This window comes from Pimephales promelas, chromosome 23 (assembly GCF_988280905.1).
Source record: "Pimephales promelas chromosome 23, fPimPro1.hap1.1, whole genome shotgun sequence".
NCBI classification, from domain to species: domain Eukaryota; kingdom Metazoa; phylum Chordata; class Actinopteri; order Cypriniformes; family Leuciscidae; genus Pimephales; species Pimephales promelas.
This window is the reverse complement of record NC_142791.1, coordinates 16525640-16535992: the sequence shown is the minus strand read 5'-3', so window position 1 is coordinate 16535992 and position 10353 is coordinate 16525640. Positions and strand designations below refer to the sequence as shown.

Sequence of the window (10353 nt, the reverse complement as noted above, 5' to 3'; positions counted from 1 at the left end):
GATGATGTGTTTACTGGCGTGAGGGCGGGGCAACCTGTCACTCACATGAGATCCACCAATAGCAAACCATAATGATCCAACCATCAAATCAATTCCCCTTGGACAAAATCAAGCCCTGCCTTACATGTGTTTTTGTCTCAGAAGCCATTTCACTCAGATATGTCACAATAGCGAAGAAAAAAGATTAACAGCTTCCGTTTCATGTCGACTTTAACCTGGACAGGAGCAGAGCACTATTAGAGACGTTGTCATTGGTTTCAAGGTAGTCAGATTTTAAAGAAATAGTTCACCCAAAAATGAAAGTTATCCCATAATTTACTCGCCCTCAAGCCTAAAAAATATATTTGATAGATCCCTGGCTTCCGCGACGTCTGTTCGCACATTCATGAGAGAGTTGAGTTCCAGCAGAAGTGTGACCTCTGACCCTACTTAAGACATATGACGTAGGCATAGCGTAAGCCCGTGTGGATTACTGTTATGACGGATGGATGCACTTTTTGGAGATTCAAAAACTTGGAATCTATTCAATGCAATTACATAGCCAGGAAGAGCCGGGATATTATTTAATATAACTCTGATTGTGTTCGGCTGAAAGAAGAAAGTCACAAACACCTAGGATGGCTTGAGGAGGAGTTAATTCTTGGATAATTTTCATTTTTGACTGAACTATTCCTTTAACTTTTAATTTTAAAGTAATTTGTTTTTATGTACTGTAAAACAGGGTTTGTTCGTTTTCTCACACAAACCGCTCGTTTGCCATCATTAGCTACGTTTCCATTACCCTTCAATTTGCTCAAATTGAAATTGCGGAATGAAAATACGCTCAATGGAAACACGTCAATTTCGCAAAAACTCCCGTTTATCGCAAAAAAGTTTTTTACGTTCGCATGAGGAGGTTTTTCAGGCAATTTGAAGAAGGATTTTTTCGCAAAACTGCAATGGAAACGGATTTTGCGCGTTTACAGTCACCTGACTTAGAAGACGGAGTGTGTTTTAGGTCCGTGTCCGCAAATAATAATAATAATTATCATTAGCCTATTATAACATTTATTAGGCTATGCAGAAGACGCTTTTATCCAAAAAAAGGAACAAAGCAATTGGTCACATCTCATTCATAGTACAGGTTGGACAATAATAATGATAGGGCTAAGATTATCACAAATAAACAAAGATTTTGACTAATATCCAAGAGTGTGTGCGGAGTTTGGAGGACGCACTGTATGGCAGACAGGCGCGGGCGCGCCGTGAACACTTCCATTTTCCCATCAACAGTGGAATCAACTTAAAATACTCTATCATTTCTCGTTATACAGAAAATAATAATACATTATTCGCAACTACTTTTATTTGCGTAATGTCACAATAACAAGAAAACGTCGTGCTTTTGTAAAATAACATAAAACAATCAGGCGCGCTTTATGATCTTCGTGAGCTGGAGCGCGAGAACTGAAACGATATCCTTTATACTGTAGACTAAAGCTTGAAATGTTCACTTTAAAAAGAAAAAATTCGAATCGTAAACGAATACCTTCTGTAATCCGTATGAAAAGTGCATTTCTCTCTAAAGGTGCATCCAGAGATTATGTTTTTAGCTCGTTATTTTTTCAGACGCATTATAATAACTCACCTATAGCCTACAGCACTGCGGGAAAAAATATTATAAATATCCATGTTCTAATTTGGCTTTAGAAAACCAGTCAAATCTACATTTTTCCCCCATATTAATTTGTGAATATTTTAACTGTTTTAAAGGGGGCAAAAAGTCATAAACAAATATCTGAAATTTCGTTGAGATGTATATAGCGCAGCATTGGTGTGGTCAAACTAAAATGTTGGTGTTCAACTTTGCGTTTTAAAAATACAACAACCGTTCATTTTTCGTTTTGCACCAACCATTTGGACATAATACGAGATAGAGTTCTTTATTAAATTCATTTAAAAAAGAAACAATAATTACAGGAATAGGCCTATCCTATCTAAACCTCAAAGAAATGCCATCAAGACATCAAAGCAGAAATAAGGGAGAAACACCAGGAACTCTGTATCTTTCCCTGCCATTAAAGGAGAACTCCGGCGAACAATGAACCTTTGGTCTAATAAAACATCGGTACCTAGTCAATCGTTCTCTGAGTTTTGTTTTCATGATAATCTAATGTAAAGAGTTTTATCTCTAAAAACTGTTTAGCGTATAATGCTAGTAATGGGGGCATTGAGTAAGTAAAAAGAAATCGCTAGTTTATACCACTAACAAGGTTCAAAATAGCCCCACACTAACGCAGTAACATAATGAGGCTCCATACATGCAAAACGAAGCATTGAGAACTTTGTAAGTGTACAGACCGTTTAATAAGAAGATACTTTATGAAGACAGTTCACTTCGCGTATACAGGCAGGAGCCATCTTAAAAAATAGTCTCGATAAGTCGATCCCCGAACGCCGTTCATACAGTTCAGAAGTTCGTTGAACTTCATAGAGTTCAGATCACTCAGCACGACGTTCGTGGTTTGACTTATCGAGACTATTTTTTAAGATGGCTCCTGTCTGTATACGCGAAGTGAACTGTCTTCATAAAGTATCTTCTTATTAAACGGTCTGTACACTTACAAAGTTCTCAATGCTTCGTTTTGCATGTATGGAGCCTCATTATGTTACTGTGTGAGTGTGGGGCTATTTTGAGCCTTGTTAGTGGTATAAACTAGCGATTTCTTTTTACTTACTCAATGCCCCCATTACTAGCATTATACGCTAAACAGTTTTTAGAGATAAAACTCTTTACATTCGATTATCATGAAAACAAATCCCAGAGAACGGTTGACTATGTACCGATGTTTTATTAGACCAAAGGTTCATTGTTCTCCGGAGTTCTCCTTTAATGCTTGGATAACACACCACGTCTCCTTCCATTAATAATAATAATGTCTAGTGCGGTGCATGGCTGTGAAATAGGTTAAACCTACCAAAGTCCGTTGCCATGATTTTTGGAATGACTTATCGCGATAGGAAAAAAAGACGTTTTAGTCTCATAACATCGGTTAATGGAAACACCGTCATTTCGCAATAGTTTTTATCGACATTTGGAAAATATCGCAAAAATTTTGCGCAAATCTGTAATGGAATGGTCTATTGTGTACGTACATTCACGAGTCATTAAATCATGTTTAATTTTGACTTCTCTGTGCATGCTCTTTTAGGTGGACCCCCTAAACCTGCATTATATGACCGACAGACAACAACGGTTTGACCAAAAAATGTCGAAATTGAAAATACTGTGGAAACAAAGACACCTACATCTTGGATGCCCTTGAGGTAAGCTAAAACATGTCAAACATTTTTTTTCAAAGTGAAATGGAAGCTTTAGCGGTAAGTTCTGCCAGGAAGACTCAATTGTTGCGTTACTAATTACCTTCTCATCTATCCAATCGTGTCTAATACTTGCGGTATATAAGACCGGTACTTACACGTGTTTGAGTTCGCAGATGATGACGCTTCCATTGACCTCCATCCTCCCCACCACCTCTAAGATGGTTCCTTCACTTCCAACCTCCCCACCACCACCAGGATGGTCCCTTCCTATACCTCCCAGGGGGTCGGCTGCGCCCCTGCCTTCGTCTTCAGGCAGGAAATGCAGAGTCCGGACCCTCGGATTGCGAGCTATGGACGGGGCCTACGCCAAAGAACTTTATTGCTTGCTGGGCTATCAATAAATGTGTTTATTGTTACAGTATTTATTCTCCCAAATCTTTCTGGTTGAACTATCCCTTTAAGTTTAACAGTCTTTTCAGTTTTTTAGGTGTCTGGTATTTTTTTGTGGTTGACACAACTGTGTCACATTCACACAGCGCTGGTGATGGTGACATTTCTGCTGTTTTCATAAAAAATACTTGTCGTAATCAAACTCAACTGCTGTGAAATGTCACCTACGACTGAAATACTGTCATCTGTACCTGTGAAGGTCTAGTGTGAAGCAGAAAACAACATCATCATGATAGATTACATCTGTAACTTGGCCTCTCTATTACCATTTGTGGTTGAAACAAAAAATAGCATTTCACTTGCAGTTCTTTTATGTCGTGGTTTTTCAGCATTGATACATCTGATGGATCGAGAAGTGCTTATTCTTATCGGTGAGCATCATATCAGAGCGGATCTGTAATTTTGTACCAAGTCCCACTGACTAAGAATGATTAATAATCGGAGGAATTAAGTATTATATCTTCTGCTGTGGTTCAAGTCTTTTGATTGCAGGCTCTCAGAAATTCGAGATTTCTTTGTTTTGACCATAGATGACCCCAGAGATCAACAAGGGTTGCCGTTTAGAATAGTCCAAGTTCAAATTCTCATAGACAAGTAGTCATGATGTAAACACAAAAGGTCAAATGGGTTTTACTTTAATTTGATGATTCCTTTAACACATCCTATGACTGTGAGTAACACTGCACCAAGTCCACTAACTTTCATCCCACAATACTCCACAGTGTTAGTGGAGTATTAGTAGACTGGTAGGGTTAGGCTTACAACGTAGAAAGTTGACATGTATTTGCAAAGTTACTTATAGTCAGGAGAATGTCTGTTGAGAAGCATCAAAATACACAACAGACTGAGCCATCTGACCAATCAGGGCAGAGTAGACCAATCACAACAGACTGAGGCATCTTACGTACCAATCAGGGCAGAGTAGACCAATCACAACAGACTGTACCATCTGACCAATCATAGCAGAGTAGACTAATCACAGCAGACTGAGGCATCTGACCAATCAGAGCAGAGTAGACCAATCACAACAGCCTGGACCATCTGACCAATCAGAGCAGAGTAGACCAATCACAACAGCCTGGACCATCTGACCAATCAGAGCAAAGTAGACCAATCATAACAGACTGGGTCATCTGACCAATCAGAGCAGAGTACACCAATCACAACAGACTGGGTCATCTGACCAATCAGAGCAAAGTAGACCAATCACAACAGACTGGGTCATCTGACCAATCAGAGCAAAGTAGACCAATCACAACAGACTGGGCCATCTGACCAATCAGAACTGAGTAGACCAATCACAACAGACTGGACCATCTGACCAATCAGAGCAGAGTAGACCAATCACAACAGACTGGACCTGGTATCAGAGCAGAGTATACGTCTAAAACTAAATTACGAACCTCAAATTTAACATAATAAGGGCACTTTAATCATTAAATATTTGTAATTTTACTCCAGTCTTTCTAGGCTATATTCCAGACATTCACCAATCATTTACACATATTATTTGGGACTAAATGCATTAACAAAAAAACACGAAATTAATCATGATTAAGTATTTTAATGTACTGACACACCTAGAGATAATATCATGGAACTTGACATGCAATTTTACAAAACTGAGTCATTTTAAAATGGATGGAATGGAATTCCACATGATATTCCCCGAGGTCTGCTGTCACTGCCCAATGATAAGCAGAACCAGAATTACAAATGTCACGAGATGTTCTATTCGGAACCGGATGAATCTGTTATGCTGCTTTATTTGTATTTCTCCTTGTTTCTCACGGATCTGCTGAGCCAGAGACGGGAAACCCAGCAGGGATCATTGAGTAAACCCATCACACGAGAGGTCATATATTTCCATGGAACTTACTTTCTCATGCAAACACAAACGTCAACAGTCTTTCATGCCTAAAATAGAGAGTCTGAAGACATTTTTCATTCTGTCTCTGAGGTATTGCTGTCTGTGGCCATGCAGGAGAAATTAGTGCATACCTGACAGGTAAAAAAAAAAGAAAGAAAACATTTTAAAGATGAAGTCTGCCATCTGGTCTACTGGCAAAAACTGCAATCATAATTGCAAATACGAAAGTAAAGGAAGTAACTAAATTGTTTTTGTTTTTCTGTAGAAATGAGGTGAGGTTTTGTTTGTGGTTTGGTACATCCATATTCATTGTTTATAAAACATTCATTATCCGGTGTCATTGCATACCATAGTTGTGTTTCCATTCAAAGTTGGAAATTTATCTTATGTACAAAATTGGAATATCGCATAAAACATTTGCGAATAAAGCAGCGTTCCCTTCTGTTTCCAGCAAAAAAAGGTTACATTGATGAAATTGATCTTCTGGTTAGTCCGGTTTTCCAATTACATTCACATGAGTAACTTTATAATTGGAGAGATTTATTCAGTAAATGTGCTTCCAGCTTAGTTTAAGTCTTCTTATAAGATAAACTATCTGCCTTAATTGAGCGCATACGTTTGTTATGCACATTTTTAGAATTATGCAAATCTTGGCATTTCCATCCAGTGTTTTTTATACAATATCCAAAAGTGCACATACATATATAGTATATAGTATATATATATATATATATATATATAAGACGATGTAAATATAGCTATCAACCTCAAATCTGGTGCAATGTATCCTTATGTGCCACATTTTAACACATGTACAGATAATTTGAGGATATCTGAGATTTTAAAACAACCACGGTTTCACGGTTGAAAAAAAAGGTTATCACTCTTAATTTGTTATAGTTTTGCTCTTTCGCTCTACTATTGTGAACATTTTAGCACCTAAATCACGTGATATCACATATATTAAACACAAATATCAAACTGAAATTTAAAAAGAAGTCAATTAAAAGCACTCAGAGTTATCTTAAAAGCAGTATAGATTTCGAGCTAGGAATGAAGCGAGGAATACCTTTGTCAGGGTGGGTTGGTCTCCCTGGAGTCTCATTTACAAAATATTGGCTCAGCCAAACTGTCTACACATTGATTTAGTGCCGTCCTAAGATACCTATGTCCCAGCCTCTCGCATCGCCATGGCAACCCCTCAGTGCAAGGGCCGGGGATGTTGTGTTACTTGATAAAATATCAGTCGGGGCCTATGCATACAGATCACCCCTCAATGCTGGCTTTGCCAAGAAGCTGTTTTAAAGTTAAACAACCATTAAGACCTCAAGAATCGATGATGTCTGCGGATATAATTCTCTATACAAATTTCTTTTAGATCCTCTGTGCTTGGGATTGCCTCCTTCCGTATTCTGAAGGGATTTTATAGGTTAAAGAGCCTGACATTTTCTATATTTTAACAATTACAGCATGTTTTCTACAGAAACAGGAAGCATTCATTAACATATTTTTAAACTTGCTTTGACCTGGTGCTGTTCATCTCAGGATCGCAAGTCCACTCATCCTCAGCTTTAATATATAAACATCTATGTTCTGACAGGAATATTTTGAGGCTCAATGAAGTTCACCATCTACTTTCAAGGTTTTTCCACTTTTATGGTGCAAAAAGCGTCGGAACCTCAAATCTCAACCTCAGTAAACACAGCTTTCTTAACTAAATCTCAAACTATAACATTTCGGTATGATTTGTGCTGAAGGCGAGCTAAAATGAGATTTAAATTCTCTCTGCTTGCAGTGCGTCAGTCACGCTTGTCTGTAAAGGGAGTGAGACGCACACAAGCACAGTTTTGCGTCATAAATAGACCATTTTGCAAGATGGAAACAACCTGGTCCAGAAACACTTCCTGTTTCAGTATGTAACTGTTTTCTTTATTTCACATGTAAAGAAAACATCTTAAAGATGTTTGTTTAACTTTTTGATTCAGTTTTATATGTTCTGTTGGTTGTATTTTATCCCAGCTTTTATGTAGTGTTAAAAAACTGAAACAGGAAGTGCTTCTGGACCAGTGTTGTTTACATCTTGTGAAATGGTCTATAGCGGTTCACTTCTGCGATTTAGTACGATTCACTTTCATATCAGCAGTGAACTGGACTGGAGTTCACATGCCGTACCGCCACCGTTTTTATTTGGACTCGGGTACGGTTCACGGGTGCGTTCACATCATCCAAACAAACCGAAACTTGTGTGGCACCAAAAGCGCTAGTGTGAAAGCAACCGAGGGTTTGGTTGGATTAAAACAAACTCTGGTGCGATTGCTCTGTTAGTGCGGTACATTTGAATAAGTGTGAACACTGCCATCTGAACCCTGGTGTCAGACAACCGGACCAAGTCGCTGAAAAGACAACGCATTCTCACCCAAAGGCGTCACCTTTGACCATGCTTCAATATTTGACGTTTTAGGCGCCCTTTAGCGTCACTTACATGACGCGATCCTACGGCGTCATCTAACTGACGCTAAAGGAAAGCGTCAGTTAGAGGACGCGGTTAGGTGTAGGTATGGGGTGGGGGTAGAGTACACGCGATCCTAGGGCGTCATCTAACTGACGCTAAAGGGCGCCTAAAGCGTCAGATATTGAAGCATGGTCAAATATGTCACCTAACTGACGCCTTGGGAGTGAGAATGGGCGGAAGATGGGACTCACTCTGCTTACAAATGAACTTGTGATGCGGTTCGACTGAAATATGAACTTCACACAGGTCAAAGACATCTGAACGAACCATAAACAGGACATGATGTCACAAGATATGACCCTAAAAAGGACAGATTGCTCAAGCACACATGTTTTTTTCTTGTCATACTGTAGTTCCTCTCTGTTGTTCTTGTGATAACTGTAGTGCTATTTAGAATGATTTTAGGACTATATCTATCATCATCGTTACAGTTATCTTTGATAACAAGGCAAAAGCTGAAGCACAAATACAGTAGATAAGTTATAACGGTCTGATGAGTTGTCTTTCACCAGAATGAAGAAACACACAATCTGTGATGCCAACTGTCTCTGCGGGATTTGTAATTGTTTAGACTTATATTTCATGGGAGTCTTTAGAGCTGATGATTGTTCTTAATTGTTGTTTTACAGAGAGAACATGAGGACAATGTCAGGCCCAGATGCACTCATATGCTGCAAACACAAGAGCCATATAATAATACTAAACGGTTATGCTCTCATAACGCCATGTAAACACATTAAACTGGGTATGAACGTCAGAACAAGCAATAAACTCCAGTACCCAAATCTAAATATTACTCAAGTGCGAGATGCTCTTGGATTTAGTTTCCACTAATGTAATCAGATTTAACCAAATCATGTAAAATAATGTAATCAAAAGTATCTACCTTATTATAATTTAAATAGAAGACATATCCAAAACTCACATAATCTACACACTGCTGGTCATAAGTTAGAAATCAAATTAGTCTCTTTTTGAAAAAAGTCTCTTCTCACTCACCAAGGCTGCATTTCTTTAATCAAAAATACAATAAAAACAATAATACTGTGAATTCTTATTTCGCTTTTAAATAGCTATTTATTCTCTCTCTCTCTCTCTCTCTCTCTCTCTCTCTCTCTCTCTCTCTCTCTCTCTCTCTCTCTCTCTATATATATATATATATATATATATCAGTGTCACATGATCCTTCAGAAATCATTCTGATATGATTTGATGATCAAGAAATATTTCTGATTATTATTATTAATGTCGAAACCAGTTTTTGCTGGTTAATCTTTTGTGTGTGTGTGTGTGTGTGTGTGTGTGTGTGTGTGTGTGTGAAAATGGTGATACTTTTGTCAGGATTCTTTGATGAATGGAAAGTTCAATGAACAGCATTTATTAAACATTTTGTAACAGTATTAATGTATTTACTGTCCCCTTTGGTGAACTGAGGTATGCAGCAAAGCATTGATGAAGCCACAACATGCACAACCTTGAGGTGGATGGGCTACAACAGCAGAAGACCCCACCGGTTACCACTCATTTCCACTACAAATAGGAAAAAGAGGTTACAATTTGCAAGAGCTCACCAAAATTGGACAGTTGAAGAAAAATGTTGCCTTGTCTGATGAGTCTCGATTTCTGTTGAGACATTCAGATGGTAGAGTCAGAATTTGGAGTAAACAGAATGGACATGGATCCATCATGCCTTGTTACCACTGTGCAGGCTGCTGGTGGTGGTGTAATGGTGTGGGGGATGTTTTTTTTTTGGCACACTTTAGGCCCCTTAGTGCCAAGTGGGCATCGTTTAAATACCACAGCCTACCTAAGCATTGTTTCTGACCATGCCCATCCCTTTATGGCCACCATGTACCCATCTTATGATGGTTACTTCCATCATGATAATGCACCATGTCACAAAGCTTGAATCTTTTCACATTGGTTTCTAGAACATGACAATGAGTTACACTGTACTAAAATGGCCCCCACAGTCACCAGATCTCAACCTAATAGAGCATCTGTGGGATGTGGTGGAACAGAAGCTTCGTGGATGTACATCCCACAAATCTCCATCAACTGCAAGATGCTATTCTATCAATATGGGCCAACATTTCTAAAGAATGCTTTCAGCACCTTGTTATCAATGCCATATAGAAATAAGAAAGGCAAAAGGGGGTCAAACACAGCATTAGTATGGTGTTAATAATCCTTTAGGTGAGTGTGTGTGTATATATAT

General features: G+C 38.5%; 1 long non-coding RNA gene across 1 annotated transcript; it reads left to right on the top strand.

The window, feature by feature from the left end:
• Nucleotides 1-2148: 2148 nt before the first annotated feature.
• On the top strand, nucleotides 2149-3687 carry LOC148969430 (uncharacterized). Its single transcript, XR_016149557.1, has 3 exons — nucleotides 2149-2590; nucleotides 3192-3306; nucleotides 3477-3687. It is a non-coding gene; the product is annotated as an uncharacterized LOC148969430 (long non-coding RNA).
• Nucleotides 3688-10353: the final 6666 nt, after the last annotated feature.